Consider the following 11,407-nt stretch of genomic DNA (forward strand, 5'->3'; position numbering starts at 1 on the left):
TTTCGATTAGTTTTTAACAATTAGTCTAACAATATATATTTTTTACTGTTCGATTAATGTATCACTTAATTTTCCTCAAATCAATGGCTGTATTGTCTCTCTCTGTTTAACAGTGTCTATATAAAGCACTCTGGGTAATAGCTGCTGCTCTTATAAAACAAAGCAGCGTGTGACATTACATTACTCAGACGGGTGACATTACATTACATTACTCAGCGTGTGACATTACATTACTCAGACGGCACATTACTCAGACGGCCACCCCTTTAAATGATCAGCTGATGTATGGGTGCTGTCTGTGGGCCCGCAATTAAACACAGACACCTTTAATTCGGCGACCTGCTACTACTACTACTACTACTACTACTGTAACTGCCTCTGTCAAACAGCCCCAGACACAGGGCAGACTCACTGCTATGTTTAGCCAACTTGAATACCAACATGGCCATCTGGGTTTTTCCTGGCTCAAAATGAGGCGGAGGTGGTACCAGTGGTGTTTGACATCGGGGGGGACCCATGAAGCAGGGCTGTCTGGGGGTCCTTTAACATCAAACACTTAATTTCTTGCATTCTGGTGAATTAATATGCACCAATTTGTGCCCTTTCTGCATCTATTTATGGTGGAATTATTTATGTAAAGGAAAACACAATATTCAGGCACCAGATGACCATTCAAAATATAATGTAATATAATGCAATATAAGCAGGGGTGCACATAACTTTTTGGGGCCAGTGCTCAGAGGAGCACCTAGGGATGCTGCTTGGTGCTCCCCGAGCTCGCGAGTCACGACCCGTCCCACAGGATGGATAAAAAAGGGATACATGGATATATTATTAGCAAAACGACATTTATTCATAAATAAAGATGAACGACCAAATTATTGTGTGCAAAACAAAAGAAACAAATGCAAAATCAAATGACTGCTCTTTAAGAATGAAAGTCTGTCCGACTCCTTTAAACACAATGAAATCAACTGACATCTCTTTAAGCACTAACAACTGAATGTCTGTTCTTTAAACACACTGAAATAAACTGACATCTCTTTAAGCACTAACTGAATGTCTGTTCTTTAAACACACTGATATAAACGGACATCTCTTTAAGCACTGCTCTGTTCTGTAAACACTGAAATCAACTTTTCCACAAAAAAAAGAAAAAAAAAGCTGTTGGTGCGCAAGAGCGCCTTCATGCGGCTGATCTGCCGCGCAGCATGCATTTTGGCGACGCATGCGCACTGGCGCACCAGTTATGTGCACCCCTGAATATAAGGCTCTCAGGTATTCTGTACTTTCAAATATGTGTTCTCCTTGAGCAGTCAACATACTATCAGCTATTTTGCTAGCAAAAACGAACGCTAACCTATTTGCAAAACAGCGCCCCCGCCACCACGTCGGCGCAGTGCCGCAATTGCAGTTAGAAATGACAGAAATCCACTGAGTGCAACGCTTGTAGAAAATACGACCGTCAGTTTGTCGAGAGCTGGAGGCGGCTAGAAATATGACGGAGGCGGCCGCCTCATAATTCTCTATACAGGAAAAACCCTGGCCATTTAGAAGTCTGTCCATCACCACAACACATAGCTAGCTAGTAGCTACATGGCTAGCTAACGTTACTCTCGCTGCTATGTTATGATTAGCTAAATTGATGCTAACGTAGCATGCGAGCTACGAGCTAGATAACGTAGGTGCGAGCACCACAATGACAATAGGCTACCGTAGCTAGCCAGCTACATAGCTAACGTTACTAACACCAGAAGACAAGACATACAAACTGTGGTGAGCTACATTGCTTGTGTAACATTAGCTAGAAGCCTCCTCCATGTTTCCACTGGTCGCAGCCATGTTGTTTATTTGCGACGCACCGACGCACATTACGCAAGTCGACGTATTGACGTAGTCGATTACGTCGACTACGTCAACGCGTCGTCCCAGCCCTAGTCATTGATCGGTTGTAATGATCGGTGTCCCGAAGAAAAGCACGGTGAGCTGCCTAAACGACTACCGCCCGGTGGCACTCACACCAATCATCATGAAGTGCTTCGAGAAACTAGTCCGGGCCCACATACTCACACGCCTCCCGCCCAACCTGGATCCATACCAGTTCGCCTACAGAGCCCACAGGTCCACAGAGGACGCCATCGCGACGACTCTCCACGCCACTCTATCCCACCTGGAGAGGGGAAACAGCTACGCGAGACTGCTCTTTGTGGACTTCAGCTCTGCCTTCAACACCATCCTTCCAGACAGGCTAGTGACCAAACTACTAGACCTGGGTCTACCACACTCTATATGTGCATGGATCAAGGACTTCCTGACCGACCGCCCCCAGAGGGTGCGGGTGGGCCCCCACACCTCCACAGCCCTCAGACTCAGCACTGGGTCCCCCCAGGGCTGCGTGCTAAGCCCCATCCTCTACAACCTCTACACCTACGACTTCACCCCCGTCCACCCCAGCAACTCCATCGTAAAGTTTGCAGACGACACCACCGTGGTGGGATGCATCTCGGGGGGGGACGAGGCGGCGTACAGGGATGAGGTAGAGCAACTGAGCAAGCTGTGCAAGGTTAACAACCTGCTGCTGAACAAGTCAAAGACCCAGGAAATCATCGTAGACTTCAGGAGGAAAAAGTCAGAGATCCAGCCCCTGCTCATCGACGGAGAGAGCGTGGAGAGAGTCTCAACCCTCTGATTCCTGGGGATGCACATGCGGGATGACCTGACCTGGAAGGACAACACAAAAGACACCATCAAGAAGGCACAACAGCGGCTATACATCCTGAGAGTCCTCAGGAAGGAACACAGCAAGCAGGAGATACTGGTGACCTTCTACCGCGGCGGAGTGGAGAGCATCCTCACCTACGGCATCTGCAACTGGTTCTCCAGCTGCACTACCGCGGAGAGAAATGCGCTACAGAGAGTCGTGCGAACAGCACAGAAGATCACCGGCGCCCCCCTCCCCTCTCTGGAAGAGCTGTACAACACACGCTGTCTCAGGAAGGCCTCCAAGATCTCCAGGGACCCAACCCACCCTGGGTACGAACACTTTACCCGGCTGCCCTCGAAAAGGCGGTTCAGGACTAGGGTTGGGTATCGTTTGGGTTTTATCCGGTACCGGTACCTAACCGATACTTTAAAAACGGTACCGGTACCAAAACGGTACTTAATTCGGTACTTTAGATTTTTTAAAATGACATATATATATATATATAATAATAACACGGTCGACAACATTAAACAGCTTTTCACTTTTTTATTGCTGAGGCACAATATTATTAGTTAAATATACACTCAAATTAAAATAAATGAAAATAAAACTCCTGCTGACTGAGGCACAATATACATATATATATATATATATATATATATATATATATATATATATATAATATTACAGTTAAATATACACTCAAATAACAAATAAAACTCCCACCTCAGCAATTATTTTGCAAAAAGATCAGCATATTTGCCTTCTCTGGCAAAATACGACACCTCTCTTGACTTTTTTATTGTCATTTTGACTTTTTTTTTGTTTTGACATAATTGTCTAATGGCACAGATTTATAAACATAAAGTAAACAAATATTGTTTTCACGTCACTTTACCTGAAACTGAACGACACAGCGCGGAGCGAATTCCCTGGTAAAACTTTTCTCTCCCCCCGCTGTCAACGGGAGTCGTCAACCAGGAAGCGGTGCTGAGAGAGCAAGACACGAATCTACCGGCATTTGACTGCCGCTGGACTGAGGAACACCATAGGCACAGCACATCGCCATAATAGCGATAAAGTGCGAAGGATTTTAAGCATTTTGAGCACTTCGCGTTGTTTTCGTCGAGTCGGGTGAAATGCAGCCACACTTTAGAACGCTGCTTCATTAGGGCCTTCGGCATTCTCGGTGACCTCGTAGCTAGGCTAGCTAGCGAAATTCGATAATATTATTATGATTATGATGATGATAATAATAATAATAATAATAATACAATAATACAATCACTAACTATATTACTACACTTACTATAAACTCACTCTTCTTAAGTTCTCAACACAACTGCTCACCTCACTACCACGACACGCACTGATTGGAAATTTAACAGGCGATGTCACGTCACGACTCAAGTCACGTGTGGTTGACTGTTGCATGACACCGGACACAAAAGTACCGAAATGAGGTACCGAAATCTCCTTTGCGATTCGGTACGGGTACATACCGAATGTAAAGTAACCGGTACCTACCGGTACCGATTTTCGGTACCCAACCCTATTCAGGACCTTGGCCGCAAGGACAAACAGACTGAAGAACAGCTTCTACCACAGGGCCGTCCAGGCCCTGAACACAGCAAAGACCTAGGTTCTGGGCTCTGGACAGTCTGGACGGATTGATGGCAGCTGCTGGACTGAAAAAATCAGGTGTAGTGCTGAGGCACAAATATGTACATTTCAAGCCTGCAAACTGCGACACTTTAAATAAATGTGCAATAACACTATTGTGCAATATGACAACCCTAGTCGTCTATCTGTACAGTATAGTACAGTGGATAGTGTACATAGCCTTTATTTATGTAAACCATCTCCTTCCCTTCTTGTGATTTTTTAAAAAGTGTTTTTTTTTCTTTCCTAACACCAGGGGAGCCACCCCTCCTAAATTTCGTTGTTTGGTACCTGTACTGTAGCAATGACAATAAAGACCATTCATTCATTCATAGAAAGCTTCACCGGATTTCCCCAATCTCATATTTTTACTGATTATCGTCCGATTCCGATTGCTAGCCGATCAAGTGGGGCATCCATAATATCTAGTGATCACTCTATAACCTACTACGTGATCACCTATAACCACTACTGATGTTTACATTACTACTTTTGAACATACTGTATATTGCACATGTCTCCTGATTAGGGTTGGGTACCGAAAACCGGTATGGTACCGGTTACTTTACATTCGGTACCTACCGAACCGAATTGCAACAGAGATTTCGGTTCCTCGTTTCGGTTCCTCTATCGCCCCCTGGTGTCCGAAATGGACGTTACATGCAACAGTCAACCGCACGTGACATCGCCTGTTAAAGTTCCACTCAGTTCCTGTAATTGAGACTGAATCGCTCTCAACAAGAGCGAGGCGACGCGCTTGCAAAACAGTTTTGTGGTTGGTCTGAATTTAGCGGGAAATTTGGATTTCAGGAAATCCCTCTCCTTTGTGTCTCTCCATCACTTTAACAACGACACAGTATTGGCAGGGGGAAATAAATGGAGTCAAATTTTTATTGACAACGGATTTACATGCTGGAAAAACATGCAGCTAAAATTCAGGGAACATTTGGACAATACGAGACACAAGGAAGCTGTGGTCGCATGCTCTTATTACAGGATAATATGCGCGGTGCAAAAATAATCTAAAATCTTCACGAACAGAACGGCAGAGGTACGGGTAAACAGGGCTCATGTCGGTGTCATCAAAGGTAAAAGTTGGTTTTCTCAGCTGATAATATGCATTACCATGCCCTGTCACACTGTGATTTTACTTGTGTAAACAGTTAATGAGTAACGTTAGCCCGTTTTGTGCGTGTACTCTCATGTAGGCCTACTTCGTATTGATGAGCTGATAATCTATCAGTGTGTGTGCATATGTGTATGTATGTGACTGTGAGTCACAAGTTTATATTCTACGAATGTTGTTCAGTGCTGTATGGGTGTTCCCGGTTCTGTGTGTACTCTTGTGTACTTCATATACAATGAGCTGATTATGTGTGTGTGTGTGTCTTGGGCGTATCTGTCAGTCACATTCAGTGCTGTATGCGGGTTCCCCATGTTCTGCTGCAGCTGTAGCGTTAGGATATGTTGGTATTTGATCACCTTCTATATAAAACATCGCCGCTCGGCATGAAAATTGCGTCAGTGACCATCGCCACTGATGTGAAAAATCCTGGAGGAACCACATATATTTTTTAAATCAAAAGTACCGATTTAAGTACCGTTTCAGTACTGGTACCGTTTTTAAAGTATCGATTTGGCACCGGTATCGAATAAAACCCAAACGGTACCCAACCCTACTCCTGATATACAGTAGCTTCTTTTATACTTCTGCACATTAGATACTAGGGGTGTAACGGATCACCTAACTCACGGATCGGATCGTGTCACGGTTTTTGAGTCATGGATCGGATCATTTTTCGGATCAACACAAAACATAAAAATAAAAATAAAAAGCTTTTTCCTCGAATTCTGTAAAAACACCACTTTTACTGTGTAAAACCCAACAACATTCAAGATGTCAAAACTGGTATATATATATATATATATATATATATATATATATATATATATATATATACATACATAACATATTCTACACTCAAACATTAGGCTACATATTAAACAGAAACACACATTCAACTTAAATGATGCAGTAGGAGAGAGGGAGGAGGCACCTGGTTGCAGCAGTGAATCACTGGGCTCTTTAAAGCAGACAAATAAACATGTTTTATACGACTTTTAACTAAATAATAAAGTGAAACCTTACTTTAAACATGGTATGAAAAGATTGGCTACATTATCAGAAGTTATCAAGCTGCCTTTTTCGTGCCTCCCGTCAACACTCCCGTCAAATGTGTGGCCATGCTCGTACGACTTTCTCGTTGCACAACGCTTAAACACCGTAACTTTTTTATCGACCACACTTCCAATGACACTGTCCGTCATTGTTATAATTGACAGAGAAGCCAAAGTGCTCCCATACATGGGATTTAAATGACGAGGGAGGCATTTCGAGTTTTTCTCTGTCGCCAACATTAGCAGCACTCGCCATGATACACTTGGGCTGCGTTCGTAAATTTGCTCTGAGAGCGCCGGAGAGCACACTGGGTCCGACGTCATAAAGGGACCAAGTAATTTGATTGGACAAGAGGCGTTCCATGAATGCTGATCAGATTCCAGAGCGAACGCAGCCTTGTTGTTCTGGATTTTTTCTTTTTTTATCAACCTATCATTGCGCTTTAGAGTAAAACAAAGCACGCAACTGTCGCGTCTATCTTTTCATGGCAACTCTACATTGTGATTTACAAGGGATATTAACTAATATTAAGTAATATTATTACTTGGTTACATTTTGCAATTGATCCGCGGTACACATGCGTGCCGAACCGTGGGGGGCGATCCGTTACACCCCTATTAGATACTGTACAGAAGCTACCTCACTGTACATATCTTATAACTGTATAACAATATTACGTCTGCACATACTGTATATTGCATAGTTATTCATCACTACCATTCTTGTTCTATTTATTGTGCCCTTATATCACTATTTGCACTTTTGGTTGGATGCTAAACTGCATTTCGTTGTATAGTACTTGTACTTTGCCATGACAATTAAATTGAATCTATTCTGATCTATACATCTGTACATGCCATACTGTACATAGCTCATAACTGTATATATGCCTCTAACTATTGTACTCGCCATACTGTACCTATCACTGTCATGTTTTTATATCATTTCTCGTTAGATGCTAAACTGCATTTCGTTGTCTGGTACTTGTACTCAGCAATGACAAACTAACATTTAATCTAATCTAATTGTTTCTAATCCTGTATATGTTGCTATTACAGGAGAGAGAGCTCCAACCCAGGCTCAGACAGCGAGCCCAGCTCCACCACATCAGGAAACCATAAACAACACAGACGGAGGAGCTCAAGACTTAAGAATCACCACCCTAACCCTGACCTAAAGAGACATGAAAGAGTACACACAGAGGGTAAGCCGTACCACTGCTCCCAGTGTGGAAAGAGTTTCAGTCAACTAGGACACCTAAATAGACATCAGAGGATACACACAGGAAAGAGGCCATACCACTGCTCCCAGTGTGAGAAGAGTTTCAGTCGACTAGAACACCTAAAGTCGCATCAGAGAATTCACACAGGAGAGAATCCGTACCACTGCTCCCAGTGTGGGAAGAGTTTCAGTAAACTAGGAAACCTAAATAGACATACACACACAGGAGAGAAGCCGTTCTGCTGCTCCCAGTGTGGGAAGAGTTTCCGTCGACTAGGAGATCTAAAGAAACATGAAAGAATTCACACAGGAGAGAAGCCATACCACTGCTCCCAGTGTGGGAAGAGTTTCAGTCAGTCCTCCAACCTGTTGATACACAAGAGAAAGCACCATGGTCCAGACAGTGACAGTTCCATTGCATCTTGAAAGACGACATAGGGGGCAGATTCATCCGTTTATTTGAGTTGTGTTATAGCATATCTATCATCAGCAAAGCGCTTTAGTCACAACAGCAGAGAGATGTGTAATCCAATGGATTGTGAGTTTGACCTCATTAGGAGCATTGTATTAACCATAAACACAGGAGTCACCTGACAGGAAGTGTTAGGAGTTAAATGTAAGAGTCGGGGCGGAGTCTCAGACTGTTTGGTGGTAACAGACGTTATTGTCATTGAGACTGAGACTCTTAGGGCCGGTTTCACAGACAAGGCTTAAGCCTAATCCTAGACTAAAAAACATCTTCAATGGAGATTTTACATTGAAAGTGTGATTTTGTCCAGGACTAGGTTTAAGCCTTGTCTCTGAAACCGGCCCATAATGTCTTTTAGGGCTCGGCGATATAGCTTAAAATTCGTATCTATATTGACATGTTTGGGCCAAACACAATATACAGTGCCTATAGAAAATCATCACACCCCTTAATTTTTTCCACATGTTGTTGTGTTGTAGACTCAATTTATAATTGATTAAATACAAAAGTAATTGTAATGAATCCACACACAATACCCCATAATGCCAAGTGATAACGTGTTTTTAGACATTTCTGCAAATGTATTAAAATTGAAACACAGAAATACCTCAACGATATTCATACCGTTTGCTATGACACTCTTAAAATGTGCTAATACGCAGAAATGTCATCAACAAATCACTCAATAAGTTGGATCTTAATGCAAGGATAATATTTTATGTAATTTTGGAATTAATATCTTTGTTTTTAAAGAGGCTCTGATTTGCGTAGGAATCAATTACCTATTATTAACTATTATCCTTGCATTTAGATGGACTCAATTCAACTTATTGAGTGATTTGTTGATGACATTTAGCATTTTAGCTCATTTTAAGAGTGTTATTGCAAAGGGTATGAATGACACAAGGTATTTCTCTGTTTCAATTTTAATACATTTGCAGACATTTCTAAAAACTTGTTTTCGCATTATGGGGTATTGTGTGTGGATTTTCTTTATTTAGTACATTTCTATTTTGACACAACAAAATGTGGAAAAGGTGTGATGACACACTGTAATACTACACTGTATATCTCAGTATGTCCTGTATCAAACTTAACATGAAGTTCAAATACACTTCTTATTCAAATTAGCAGTCTGCATCTACAATGTACAAGTCATTTCTATTTGTTTTTGTTTTTTGTTACCTAGGTAACTAGAACACTGCTTTACATTATTAGCAGGCTCACAAAACAAGCTGTGTTAGTTGACTAGCGAGTGTGTCACATTGATTTTCAACAAAGTTGAAATGTATTTACATTTTCAAAATGAAATTCCCAACATTGGACAACAGCTTCCACCCCATAGATGTAAATGTGTGTTTGTGTCGATAGACCAATGAGAAGTGAGAACATCTTGTCCTCCTTGTTGTTGTATTATTAGTATAAGTGTTACGGCTGTGTTGTGTTGTGTGCAGCCCTAGTGTGTTTGTGTGTTGTTTCTCCCAGGTGATTGTCCTTCCTCCTGCCTGCTGCCATGGCGACAGCTTGATTGACAGGTGTGCTGACTCACTCACCTCAGGGTGGAGGGAGGATGAAAGGCTGGGAGAGACGTGGTGCCAGTGGGCCAGACGACAACTCCCCAGTTGTTTTTGTGTTGGTGTTGTTTGATACAGCTGTAGTATGGTATCTTAGTTTTGTAGGTTGTGTTTGTTAGTCTTATGTTTGTAGCAATTTATCCTTAGTTGCATTTGATCTGTTAGTTAGGGTTAGAGGGTTACCACTTGGTCAGTTAATTAAATTACTTAATCATTCATTTATACATTAGATTCATTTCGCTCTTCTTTGATAGAGTAGTTTTCAGTTCATGTGTTTCTAGGAAACTTGTTTGTGTTACTATTTTACAATAAATCTTGTTTTATTTATATTCTCCCATCTCCTCTAGTTCTTTACCTTATTGTTAAATCCCATATCCGTAGATCTTATATGGGATGTCCTGTATCAAACTTAACATGAAGTTCAAATACACTTCTTATTCAAATTAGCAGTCTGCATCTACAATGTACAAGTCATTTCTATTTGTTTTTGTTTTGAAAGAACAGGCCAATAAATATTGTTGTAATAAGACAAATTGTACAATAACAGTTTATTTAGTATCCGAGGCTAGTCTACCTTGTTTTGAGTTTTTCCCTAACAACGTAAATGTGTGTGCCAGTTGTGACTAGGTTGTTATTACCAACATACTGGGAAAAAAAATAAAACCTTTAATTGAAGTAAATTGCACCCCTGCATTTGCATTTGCATTTGCATTGTCGGGAGCATCTCTCATAATTAGTGAGAGGCTCTTATCGTCTAAAAGTTAGCTCAGCATATGCGTCGGCATTTTTCTTGCCATCTGCCGCTATCTCGTCTGCGCCATGTGGTGCTCCTAGAATCGTATTCTTTAACCCTAATAGGTGAAGGTGTCCCAACACTTTGGTCTCCCACAGTTCATACTTATTCTCATCTCCGTCGAACATCAGTCGAGCCAACCTGCTTGTCCCTCGATGATCCATGTTAGCTTTTCTTGCTATCCCGTCAGCACGCGGTTCGCTGCGACTTTCTGACGGTGATAAATCTTCAAACTTCTCCCCGAATGACTCCTGGGCCCATAACCTGTTAACGTTTATGATAGCAGCTTCCACCTACGTTGCACTCGGGGAGAATCAATATTGGAGACGATTAACTGTTTTGCCCTCGGGCATAGTTTTATTTTCTCCTCACCAAAAGTACATCTTTTTCGCTCAGCCGAGCTAACTTGGAATGGGAGACAACAACTCGGACAAGTGCATCAACACATCAACATATTAACAACACACAAGCCTGCAGTCTTATGCAGCGCCCCCCAGTGGTACAACAACAGCACTGCATCCCCTCACCAACCTGGGCATAGAACAAACACAATCCATATTCAACTGAGGACACATATAATACATTTTACTTAACACAGTCCACAAGAGAAAGACACAGGTCTGATGATTTTATAACAGATCCTTTCTCACAAAGACACACATGCAACTTGAATAGAGTAACAGACCTGTAGGCCCATAGAACACCATTAAACATCATTCAAACAACAGCAAGTGTATCTAAACTTCTGTTATGCCACAAGAATCAGGATGTTGGCTCAAGGTATCTTGAATTGACACAAAACAAC

Source organism: Nansenia antarctica, assembly GCF_963989245.1.
Source record: "Nansenia antarctica genome assembly, contig: SCAFFOLD_41, whole genome shotgun sequence".
In the NCBI taxonomy this organism is placed as follows: domain Eukaryota; kingdom Metazoa; phylum Chordata; class Actinopteri; order Argentiniformes; family Microstomatidae; genus Nansenia; species Nansenia antarctica.